This window comes from Triticum aestivum, chromosome 4D (assembly GCF_018294505.1).
Source record: "Triticum aestivum cultivar Chinese Spring chromosome 4D, IWGSC CS RefSeq v2.1, whole genome shotgun sequence".
Lineage (NCBI taxonomy): Eukaryota > Viridiplantae > Streptophyta > Magnoliopsida > Poales > Poaceae > Triticum > Triticum aestivum.
This window is the reverse complement of record NC_057805.1, coordinates 263,605,135-263,617,589: the sequence shown is the minus strand read 5'-3', so window position 1 is coordinate 263,617,589 and position 12,455 is coordinate 263,605,135. Positions and strand designations below refer to the sequence as shown.

Below are 12,455 nucleotides of genomic sequence, written 5' to 3'. Positions count from 1 at the left end.
TTTGGTTCATATCTGAATGTACTTTCAAATTATATTATTTTTGCAACGTATAACATATATTTTATTTGCGAAAATCATGGTCAATTATGACCCAGAATAAAAGGGAGACTAGTTAATGTGGGGTCGCTTTCTTAATTGAAGGGTAAATTGATTTTGATTTTGATCCAGTCACAACGCACCGGCCCTCTCGTCCAATCCTAAATCGCTGCTGCACGCTCCTCTCCCTCTTCTCCATTACAAAACCACCTCCTCTCCTCTCCATCATCTCCATTCCAAAACCACCGTCTCGCCTCTCCCTCTTCTCCATTGCAAAACCACCTCCTCTCCCCTCGGACGAGGATCCCCTGGCGTAGCCCATCCTGCCATTGAGACACTGACACATGAGTCCCACCAAGCGGGGGGCCCACCTGTCAGCGACCGAAAGGCAGGGGAACCTCTCCTCTCCATCATCTCCATTCCAAAACCACCGTCTCGCCTCTCCCTCTTCTCTATTGCAAGACCACCGTCTCTCCTCCCATCTTCCAAAGCTAGCACCGGACCACTCAGAAGGACATCTATGGAGGGGATGCAGCAGCGAATCTGGCAGATCACCGGCGGTGACCAGGCAAAGTTAGCCAGGTTGAAGGAGATCCTTACTTGGTTTGACAATGAGTGGGGGATTTTGAGGACGGTGAGGGCCATGTGGCAATGTATGCGAAGGAGCGAGACGACGGCGATGAGGGCGGCGATGTACTCCTCGGCCGCAGTCATGTTGCAGTCCTTCGAGTTCATCGAGTATCTCCTCTGGGTGATGGAGTAGACAGATTCGCCCGAGGCGAAAGTCAGGTGGAGGTGGTGGGCGTATAGGTCGAAGGTCGAGCACCCAGAGGATAACGAATCGATCGAGTACGGTGTGCCGTTTGTGAGGGTGCAGAGCTAGCCGGAGCCACAGGAGTATTCGTTCAACCACCGCAAGAGGAGGCTGGATGGCGCGACGTCACTTCCCTGCCGTTCTCCACGGTTCCCTCGACGCTCGCCTCGTTTCAACGGCATCGGTAGGGTTTAAGGTAAGCTTCGCACTAACCTAATCTTCCATCTGCTCATGCTTACAATCAGTGTGACAACTAATAAAAATCATGCTTACAATCAGTCTCCAAGTACTACGCCAATCTCTGGACCTTTGGGTCAAAGTTGTGACACTGTGTACAAATAAAGAAAAATATATTGGTGCTTCTTTCAGAAAAGAGTACACCCCTAGAAAACTGCCAATATAAGCTACTAGTATTATTTTTATGTCTAAGCTACTAGTATTTGGTTAGAGGATTTGCTTCCGAGAAAGAGCCGTCCACGGTGAGCGCCACACATCCCACTGATGGTGGTGGATGCCAATGCTTAGATGGAGCACGATTGGTGTCGGTAATTTTTACTTGGCACCTAGCACTCTGCATATATGCCGGTTCCATCCGTACATTTGTGTAGTTCCACCAAAATGCAGCTGGATAACCCTGTTTGCACAGATAATGAAAAGGCGTGATTACATTATAGTGGCACTAGTTGATGAAACATACACTAATAAACAGAAGAAAATATTACATCATACTGGAAATCGACCCAAGTCTCCCCGATACACCTTCTGCCAGTGATGAACATCAGTGTACAGCAGTAGTACAAGGAGGGGCCTTGAGACATTCAAATCTCTACTTTTGTGCAGATCAACTAAAATTAAGCACCCCAGTTTGCAGAAACGCTTAAACATTAACAATGGGACTAGTTGATGAAACATACATTAACAAACAGAAGCACTTTCTTTATCTACATTGGAAATGAAATGATCGAGAGGACACTCGCTCTATTTTAACATTATTATTACTTCATTTTATCAGTGACACTAGGGTCGAGCAGGTGGCAAACGAGGTGTACCATGCGTCGCATGGATGAGGGCCGGGGGTGCTTAGACGGGATGCTGAAGCTGGCACTTTCAGTCCCTATCTTGCCCCTGATGTTTCTGTGGTAGCATTTGGGTTGTAATCCAAACTTGGTCGAGCTGGTGCTGCGTCCCCCTACCTGCCTAGCTTATGTGGCGAACTTGTCTCCTGCTAGTACTCAGTCCGTTCTAGTAGTAGTTGCATAACTGCCCGTTTACACTAAGATGTTGTCGGATAATGCTTCTCTATGGTTGGGTTTCTTTAATGAAATCGGAGGGAACCCCCACTTTCGATATATAAAAAAAACAGTGGCACTAGCGGTGCCAAAACATTGCCTCAAATTAATAGTGCCACTAGATTAAGGTGCAAAATAATAACATTAATGCTTTATCATGGGAGTGCCAAAACAGTAGCATAAGAGCAGGATCAGCATGCAGGATATTTGGCAAACGGTCAGACCAAAAAGGGACATACCTCGTGATGGGAACAATATATGCAGTCAACGCCATTGTTGAAGGGATGACACCAGTCACCAACATGGATGATTCAATTCATGGGACCTTTTGGTGCAGTTCACCTAAAATGAAGCAATGTCCCATGAGCTAGCAGCTTCTTCTTCTTATATTTTTAAGGAAAGGGCTCCAGCCCTGGTTCCATTTCCATCATAAAACGAAACCCACAGAGCTTCTTCATTGGTTGCAATAAAATTGAGCAACATCAAGGTTGGTCGTGAAGCTCCTGGAGAGTAGGCGGACCAGGACAGTTGCATCTCTAACGAAAAGAAGCAACTTATCTTAATGGGAAATTTAGCAGGACATGAAAAAAGTGCCATTGATTCATATTACTGGAGGCATTACATTGAAAACAACATTGGTTTAACGTGTCCTTACTTTTAACAGTGCGACTACTACATTTTACCAGTGGCATTACATAAGAGCGGCTCGGGGCAACAAACATCAGAAGAGGATATCTGGGTTGGTCCCATTTTTGTTCGGTATATAGCCACCTTATACTGTGTGAGGCCAGCAAATCTAGTGCTGGACTTACTCTTTTGACTTGTCCCCCAGTCCCCACTTTCTTTCCTTTTTCAACCAATAGATCGGGTTTATATTGAGTTTGTACTGTGTTCCCTTTATTTCCCTATTAGACCTAGAGACCAGTTGGATAGCCAGTATCTGCTACTTTTCGCCCCCATTATTTCCTCTTTCGACCAAGTCCTAGATTCAGGTAAAAAATCTTCCCCCACCCCCACCCCACTTTCTTCCTTGTTTGAACCAAGTACTACTAGATTTGAGTGCATGAACTAGTTTTACCTCTTAAAAGTAAAAAATTAGGTGGTTTTCGAACAACCGGTCGATCCTATCTACACGAGGGGGCCTGAGAAATAGTAAAAGATATAAATGCAGCGACGTTAGGAGCTCGGGAAGTAGAGCAAGGCCGGTTTCGAAGGAAGTTATACCTGAGGGTTGTCGGGATGTCGCTAGGTGGGCGGCGGGAGGCCGGATCTGCCCACACTACGGCAGCGAGGAAGAAGGGGTGGGAGGCCCTCCCTCGCCAGCAATGCTTGGGAGAGAACGACAAGGCACGCTGATCGGGACGCGCCGGCAGTGGGTAAGATCCGTCGCCGAGGACGGCCGCGTGAACGTTGCACTTTCTCACCTTCCCCGGCGGAGAGGATCCGGCTGGATCTGTGACCAGCGGTAAGTAGAGAGAGAGGGAGTGTGGCTACCGCTGTCGTGTTTAGATCTGGAGAGGATGAGACAGTGTGAAGAGAGCAACACTAGCAAGCAAGCGCAGAGGCTCCTGCCTATATAGTGGAGTACTAGTTTTCTTTTGTCTAGCGGCCGGAGCCGGCTTGACCTCGGCAATGACTGTTCAGAAGTCTTCATGCACGTGCCCCGGAGGCGCAGTTGTCGTCATTTTGATCAGAAGCACCGGATTATAACATATAACACGAAAAAATGCCACATGACAAGAAATCATAACCTCACCGCCCAAAGGAGACAAGATGAATCCCGACGGACAAACTAGACAAGGATCAAAGCTCAAATTAAAGATAAACTCGTAGAAAAGGGGTCCGTCGATAGTAGTCTTCATGCATGTGCCCCCAATGACTAGCCCAACTCATTTGTCGTTGTTTAACCCTCACAGTGATACGAAGCACATGACACCTAATTTTGCGAGATGACAAGAAACCTTTTTTAGATTTCTCACCAGAACTACAGCCCTGTACAACACAGCCTGCACGATATGTAGACGATAGCCAATCCAGGCGTGTCTGCTGGAGTCTGGTCACATGCATGGATGAACTAATCTTCTGTGTCTTGCAGGGATCGTCCAGGTACCAAGGTGGAGTATGTGCTGCTATTAACTCAGCCGACTTGCGGGGCCAGGGATTATGCCTATGGTCGGTTCTCAATTGCAGTCCCACATGTGTGTGCAAACGCAATATGACGCACGTTCCATTCAGAGAGTGGCGTGCCAGACCGACCGACCGTCTGTGGTGCGACACGAACGCGACGGGCGTGCTGTATACTCCGTACAGGTGTACCGCCGTTTTCTTGAGGCTTTGCTCCATGACGCAATCCAATGATACAAAATTAGTATACTGTACTATTTAAAAGTCGAGGGCGGGGCTTTTCCCGCACGGTAGGCGGGGCAGTTCTGCCTAGTCGGTTTGACAGAGACGTGAGAAGATGAGGGACTAGGCTGCTGCAAACGTAGGGCTGTGTGATTTGACAGTGAGTTACTGCTGGACAGGTCGGGCCCGGTGATTTGACTTGCCATTATCATTTTAACTGCAGCGCTACGACCGGCTTGAATCTCCCGATTCCTGACCACCTCCATACAGGTGCCTCTCCCGATGCTCCACCATGTAGAGGCTGGCTCTTGCTTGAGAGCCCACTCCTCCACTTTTTCCTTGCCTCTTTCCCCCACATATGCAAAAATGCCATGTAAAGCGGGCTTATAGCCCACTATTGTACTTGATCCTACAGGTGCTAAGCCTACCACATAGGCATAAAGTCTGATGTGGAAAGTTAATTAAGAAGAGAGAGACTAGTTTGGTGACCCCAGGAAGAAACGGTGCTAAGCGCCTGTACCTAGATGAAGCAAACTTAACAATAAAAAACTAAGCGCCTATGCATTGGGGAATTGAGTTTCTATGCCATTTAATGCCCATAGCACCTCATCTAAGCACCATTTCATAAGAAGAGGTCACTCCTTGGCAAATGCAACAAATACTACGAAGAAAGAGATAGGGAGAAGTAAACAAAAATACTCTTATAGCCAACCTTATAGCTAACTGAAGGAAATATGCCCTAGAGGCAATAATAAAGTATTATATATTTCCTTATATCATGATAAATGCTTATTATTCATGCTAGAATTGTATTAACCGGAAACATAATACATGTGTGAATACATAGACAAACTGAGTGTCACTAGTATGCCTCTACCAGACTAGCTCGTTAATCAAAGATGGTTATGTTTCCTAGCCATAGACATGAGTTGTCATTTGATTAACGGGATCACCTCATTAGGAGAATGACGTGATTGACATGACCCATTATGTTAGCTTAGCACCCGATCGTTTAATATGTTGCTATTGCTTTCTTCATGACTTATACATGTTCCTATGACTATGAGATTATGCAACTCCCGTTTACCGGAGGAACACTTTGTGTGCTACCAAACGTCACAACGTAAATGGGTGATTCTAAAGGTGCTCTACAGGTGTCTCCAAAGGTACTTGTTGGGTTGGCGTATTTCGAGATTAGGATTTGTCACTACGATTGTCGGAGAGGTATCTCTGGGCCCACTCGATAATGCACATCACTATAAGCCTTGCAAGCATTGTGACTAATGAGTTAGTTGCGGGATGATGTATTACGGAATGAGTAAAGAGACTTGCCGGTAACGAGATTGAACTAGGTATCGAGATACCAACGATCGAATCTCGGGCAAGTAACATACCGATGACAAAGGGAACAACGTATGTTGTTATGCGGTCTGACCGATAAAGATCTTCGTAGAATATGTGGGAGCCAATATGGGCATCCAGGTCCCGCTATTGGTTATTGACCGAAGAGGTGTCTCGGTCATGTCTACATAGTTCTCGAACCCGAAGGGTCCGCACGCTTAAAGTTACGATGACAATTATATTATGAGTTTATATGTTTTGATGTACCGAAGGTTGTTCGGAGTCCCGGATGTGATCACGGAAATGACGAGGAGTCTCAAAATGGTCGAGACATAAAGATTGATATATTGGACGACTATATTCAGACACCGGAAGTGTCCCGGAGAAGTTTCGGATTAAACCGGAGTGCCGGAGGGTTACCGGAACCCCCCGGGGAAGTATTGGGCCTTAGTGGGCCTTGAGGGGAGAGAGAAGGCAGCAGCCAGGAGGTGGCGCGCCCCCTCCCAGGAGGAGTCCTAGTTGGACTAGGAGAGGGGGCGCAGCCCCCTTTCCCACTCCCTCCCCCTCTCTTTCCTTCCCCCCTTCTTTTCCTAGTAGGACTAGGAAAGGGGAGTCCTACTCCTACTAGGAGGAGGACTCCCCCCTCTCTTTGGCGCGCCAAGGGCAGCCGGTCTCCCCCTTGCTCCTTTATATACGGGGGCAGGGGGGCACCTCTAGACACACTTGATATACGATATTTGAGCCGTGTGCGGTGCCCCCCTCCACCATATTACACCTCGATAATACCGTTGCGGAGCTTAGGCGAAGCCCTGCGTCGGTGGAACATCATCATCGTCACCACGCCGCCGTGCTGACGAAACTCTCCCTCAACACTCGGCTGGATCGGAGTTCGAGGGACGTCATCGAGCTGAACGTGTGTAGAGCTTGGAGGTGCCGTACGTTCGGTACTTGATCGGTCGGATCGTGAAGACGTATGACTACATCAACCGCGTTGTGATAATGCTTCCGCTGTCGGTCTACGAGGGTACGTGGACAACACTCTCCCCTCTCGTTGCTATGCATCACCATGATCTTGCGTGTGCGTAGGAAATTTTTTGAAATTACTACGTTCCCCAACACTAACCTTGTTGTATGAGTGACTAAGTGATGACTATGTATGACATGCCAACATCAGATACCCTAATGCACCGTGTTAAATCTCCAAGGGCACGACCGTGCGAGCGAGGCGACGGTCGTGGTAGGCGCGACCATGATACGGGCTGCTGGCAGCCCTTGGATCTGAGATCAAACGGTCGCATGCTAAATTGCTGAAAATTTGCAGAATAACCCTCCAGGATAGGATATTCAGCCATAGGTATAGAATCACGCCATGCAACCGTTCGATCTCAGATCCAAGGGATCTCAGAAGCCCGTATCATGGGAGAATGGAAAGCTTCGTATCACCTGTAATTTTCCCGACGCTTGACATGACATAGAAAGCCATTTAATTGGGCGTCGACTAGACATGACATCTAATTGGGCCCCCATAGTGCTAAGCATGAATCCATTTATCCACCAGGCAAGCCACTACCCTGCCATTCGCACGCGCCCCCCCACTCAACATTTTTACAATCGATAAACCGCTCCTAGTCATCCCGTCCTTTCACATTACGCCAGTTCCACTAATACTAACCCTCCTCCCAAATCCATGGCGTCCCAAATCTCCATGATCGGCGCTGAGTACAAGGTTAGAACCATCACCGGCGATGAGTTCGATGTCATCTACACCCGTTCTTCCGCAACGGTGAAAGAATGCCTTGCTCGCTTCAAACGCATGTTCGGAAGCTCAAATGATGAGTGGGTCGCTGGGCTATATGTTGAGTACACCACAGTCCTGGGAAGCGAGAAGAAACTAAAGGAGGCAGAGAAGAAGAAGCCCGCCGTGATCTAGGTTTGCGTGCATGACTTATGCTTGGTCTACCACACATGCCATGCCGACGTTGAGTGCGAGGAATTAAAGAAGTTCCTCAAGGGCCGAGTCAAATTCGTTTCTGTAGACTTTAGGAACGACAAGGAAATCCTGGGTCGGATAGGCCTCGTTGTAGGCGACCCCTTCGACCTCCAGAAGGAAGGGCTGGTGCCCTCCCTTGATCAGCCTTCAATGCTGACCCTGGCAGGAGCCATGGTTCATCCTTCGTACGGTAAACTAGAGAAACCTCCGTACACGTTTCATCGTCATGCATGGCAGTGGAATGTACTAGATATGGACCACATCCACTACGCTGCAATGGATGGCTACCTTTGTTTCAATATCTACAAGGGTTGGATGAAGAGCAAGAGCCAAGTGTGCGGTTCAAGCAAAGAAGTATCGCCCAAGAGGAGGAGGGACAAGGACGAAGTCGAGGACGTGGACGAGGACTCCGAGTAAGGTGGCAGTGTCGTTGCTCATGGTGGTTCTAATGCAGTGTCTACCGGATTAGTTGCTTAGTTTAATTTCTGGTGTGCTTAGTTTTATTTGAGGGGTGTGTTGTGCTGAGCCCCCAGCAGAACTATGTTATGTTTCTTCTCGTTATATTTCGTACATTTCATCTTTTAGTTGGTATAGTACTACCACTCGTTTCTTGACATTATATACGTACAATATATATGGCCAACATCATATAGCCAGCAGTTTAGTTGTCAAAGAATTTCAGGGTGCTTAGTTTTGTCAAAGAATTCCAGGGTGCTTAGTTTTATTTGAGGGGTGTGTTGTGCTGGACACCATTAACTTATCATTGTGAGAATCGGCTTATTTTTGTCATGTAACATGGTCAACGGGGTTTGACGTGAAAATAACAATGTTTAATGGCATTTCTGAGCAAACATCTAACTTAACGATGGCATTTTTTAGATATCTAATTGCATTTTTGAGCAGGCATCTCACGGATCGATGGCATTTTTTGAGTAGTTGTAACTTCTAATGGCAAAACTGAGTAGTGATACACAACTAGTGGCATAAATAATAAGAACCCAAGAATTAAATAGGGCTAATTTCTTTATTTCTTTATACCTTTGTGTGCGAAACAATATACGCTGCCTACCGCCAGATTTTCTTTACAGAGGCAACATAGAACTATATGAGTGCCCTGTTAAATTTTGGAATTATTCTGGGTTCGTTTGGCCTTTTTTATACATTAATTGAGTTTCTGGTCATTTAATGTGCATAATTCAAATTTGAACTACAAGCACATGCTCCCGTGCACCAAAGTTGACTGAAAAATCACATGTGTGTCCTCGGGTGAATTTCTAGGTCCCATGCAAGAAATGGGAATGAAATTCAAACATCTGGGCATCGTGGTTCGGCCGAGAACATTGAGAAGCTTGGTTTTAAAATTCTTGTAAATCCAAAACACGCCTGAAAATCATGAAACTTGGCATGGTGTCATGTCATGGTACTACCATGCTGTGGTAAAAAATGCAGAATAGGAACAAGTTTTGGTATAAGTTTCTTGCAAACCGGAGCTTCTCTCAAGAAGGCTCGTGGTTCTGAGAGGGAACGTGTCACCTTTGTGTGCATAATTCAAATTTTAAATACAAGCACATGCTCCAGTGCACCAAAGCTGGTTGAAAAATCACATGTGTGTCCTCGGGTAAATTTCTAGGTCCCATGCCAGAAATGGGAATGAAATTCAAACATCTGGGCGTCATGGCTCGGCTGGAAACATTGAGAAACTTGGTTTTTTAATTCCTGTAAATCCGAAACACGCATGAAAATCATGAAACTTGGCTTGGTGCCATGACATGGCACCAACATGCTGTGGTAATTTTGCTGTCCGATTTGCGAAGGCGCACACATTAACAATCAACAAAGTCATTTTGGAACAAGTGCTGTCACGTTACAATCGGAAACACAAGTATTATTGAAACCGTGGGCGTTCTATTTACCATTTACGTGCCGCCACGCGTCCCCTTTTTTTATTAGCTAGGAGGCGCCGTGCAGGGTAGCTATTTGAGTACGGGAGGCGTGCGATCAGACCCCTGCGCGTGCTTATCGGGAGGAGAGCCCTTTGACCTCCATCTGCCGTCCACCTCTGTCCCAAGGTACCATTAATGGCGCCCGAGCCTCTGTTTAATGGCGTGGCAATGTCTCACTCGACTGAGATTTAAGAGAGAAAAAAGAAAATCTGAAAAGAAAATTTTGCACGGATCTTGATGTAAGATCCGACGGACCTATATAGCATCTACTGCGACTTATAGCAAGACTGATGAATATATATAAGGACGACGAGAGTGGATAATAATTGTCTTACATAATTAGGAAGATAATTAAAAAAGCCACATGCGGCTACGCCCGAAATACACAAGGGCAAAAGAAGAAGGAAGACGCATACAACGATCTGGCTCGCTGATCTCTACTTTCTTTATGCGCTGCAGGTCGCGGAGACTAGTTCTCGCGGCGGGCGATGATCTCTTTCATCAGTTTCATGTCCTTAATACGCTGCTTGGCAGCATCCATGGATTCCTCCACCAGCCTGTTGCGCTCGATGCGGAGCATGGCATTCTCGTCCATAAGTTTCTTGATGATGACGCCCGTCCTCTGCAACACGGCAGCGGTCTCCTCCTCCTGCTTCGCCCTTCCGGCGATCTTCGCCCTCAGCAGGTCGCGCTCGCCCCGGAGCTTCGCATTGCCCTCCCCGAGTTGCCGGATGACGCCGGTAGCCTCGTCCTGCATCCTCGCCCAGCCGGAGATCTGATCCATCTGGCTATGGACTATCGCATGCATGCGCCTGTAAGAGTCCTCGCCTGCCCGCGAGAAATTTTCCCAGGCCGCCGCGGCGCGGCGGGACCTCCCTGCTGCTTCGGCGGCGCGGCGGGACATCTCTGCTGCTTCCGCGGCGTGGCCGGACCAGTCTGCTACATCGACGGCGCGGCGGGACCTCCGTGCTGCTTCGGCGGCGCGGCGGGACCTCTGTGCTGCTACTGCTGCGCGGCTGGACATGTCGGCTGCTTTCGCGGCGAGGCGGGACATCTCTCGTGCTTCCTCTTCCATGCTCACCTCTCCCTGGTGGAAATCTCTCGACCCAGAACTCACGCTGGCTATGGCTTGATTGTTTCTTGTGGATGAGGAGTTGAGGAGGAATGTGCAGTCATCTTAGCATAGTAGTATTTATAACCGAGTACTACTAATACGCTCCTAAGTGGGAAACCGTTTAGGTTGTGATCGGTGTGAACAGGTTTGCAATTAAATATAGCGTGGTAGTAGTAGTAATTTGGAATGTGACGAGATGCGCTCAAGATTTATTGACGGTTCTAGTTTCGAAGTGCGGCACTATTCCCGGATGGCGTAACGTCGGCACGTTTTCTCGGCCGTGGTGTAGCATATGCCATGGTACTACTAGTTCTTTTCTATTGTGTACGTCAAAACTGGCACCGTCGGATACATATCTTACGCTTGGCGTTCGACAGGAATAGCCTCGTGGCGAGCTATAGACTAGTCTTTTTTTCAAACACATTACACCTATCTCTCGGGACTTCTCGCATGCACCAGCACTGCTCCCTAGGCCGATGCCACCCACATACAGTTGTACTCTGAGAAGAGGTGCACGCAGGCACTCGTCCTCTCTCACACACGCATCTGTAGCTACGAATTGTAGTGTCCTCAACCATCCGATTGGCTCTATCATAGGTTTCACGTTGCTCCTTGGCCTTGAGATTGAGATGTTTTAAACGCGGAGGCTAAGATGGAGGCACGAGGTTTTGGTTAATGTGCGGGCCGCACACGGCACCAACACGACACGAGCTTCGTCTGCCTGGTGCTCACGCAGTCGGGTGAGTTGTCCAAGTATAGACACAACCAGGCCCTCGTTGGTATCCGCGCCTCGACTTTGGCTGGTCATAGTGGAGAGTAACATAGACCAGTTACTAGTCTATGTTACTAGTACCTTCATAGTGGGTAGTGTCATATACGTAGTAGTATATGCATAGTTTTGCTCCATGGCGCAATCCATCGATACTACTACTGTACAAATGTATACATTTTTTAAAAGGCTAGAGGGCGGGGCAGTCTAGCTTGGTCCTTTTCACGAGAGGCGAGGGCCTTTGTGATTTGACGGCTCATTACTGCTGGAAGGCGGGGCCTTGTGATTTGACTGCTCGTATAAATGTGCCGACGACCTGAGGAGGAGCAAAGAACCGTGCGGTATACTCAAGTTTTCCACTGGAGTACGACGGAGGAGCACGAAACACGGCAGCCCAGTGCCATATCCTCTACTCTCTACTCTTATTATATATTACTAGCAAGAGGCATTGTTCTATTGGCGATAAAGAATGATCTAATTTGCTAGTCATCTCATTTTTAGCATTGTTCTATTCATGCCTCGCAGAGAAGGTGACACGTGCGGCGAAACACCCGAAGCAAAATAAGAAACACAGGAGCAAAAGAAGAAGGAGGATTATCACCCCCAAAAAAGAAGGAAGACGCACACACAAGTCTGGGGCGCTGCTCTCACTACATGAAGGGTTGCTGGCCGCGGAGTCGTAACTGCTTCTTCATCGCCTCCACGACCTCCATCGCCTTGCGCGTCTCCTCCACCATCTTCATCATTGTGTCCATGACGCGGGATTTCTCGACGCGAGCCTTCATCATCTGTTCCACGGCCGCATTACGTACC

The 12,455-nt window shown here is 47.8% G+C and overlaps 1 pseudogene; it reads left to right on the top strand.

Annotated features, from left to right (window-relative positions):
* The window catches only part of LOC123096881 (uncharacterized), a 56,833-nt pseudogene extending 49,990 nt beyond the window's left edge, over positions 1 to 6,843 (top strand).
* The last annotated feature ends 5,612 nt before the right edge of the window (positions 6,844 to 12,455 follow it).